Raw genomic sequence first — 706 nt, 5'->3', positions numbered from 1 at the left:
TGAACCAAGAGGTCAGTAAAAAAAGGACACCAAACAAGATTCAAAATTTGAACAGCTTCCAAGAGAGAGACTGCATAAAACCAGACACTTGACACCACTGAGACACAGGATGCTCTCAAGCTTCTTTACACCACTGCCACATCTGGTAACGGGGCTCACACTTGGCAGCCTGCAGGAGGATCTCAGCAGTTTGCTCCTTTTCACATGCTCTGAAGTGTTGAACTCGAGAAATTTTCAGATGTGTGTCTCAGATACTAACAAAACCACCAGTTAACATCTGAAACAAGTTTTAAAGTATAAAGGAGCATGTGACTGTGAGTGATGCAGTCTTTATTTTTATCACAGTTTAATTACCCCTAGAATACTCTGAGCTCTCACTCATGTGCAGCAATTAGCAGAGGTAAGTGAAGTCCATCAAACCCCCACAGCAATCACCATCAGAAGAATGCAGTTCATTTTATGTGAACAAAACCCCAGCAGTTCACGTGTGCTTTTCCGTATCCCTCTCCGCTGAACCTGCCCAGCTCCTGTCACCCCAAGCCACTCCCTCTTTATGACCGCGTTATGGCCTAACACGAACTGCAAACCCAGACAAACCAGGACCTACGACCGAGAAGCCACCCGCACCCGTTACGAGGCGGTGCGCGGCCTTCCGCTCACACCGGGCAACGCAGGGTCCGTCCGAGCGGCCCCCTCCCCTCCCCGC

Source organism: Buceros rhinoceros, unplaced genomic scaffold (genome assembly GCF_000710305.1).
Source record: "Buceros rhinoceros silvestris isolate BGI_N320 unplaced genomic scaffold, ASM71030v1 scaffold33506, whole genome shotgun sequence".
NCBI classification, from domain to species: domain Eukaryota; kingdom Metazoa; phylum Chordata; class Aves; order Bucerotiformes; family Bucerotidae; genus Buceros; species Buceros rhinoceros.
Note: the sequence above shows the minus strand (reverse complement) of the source record.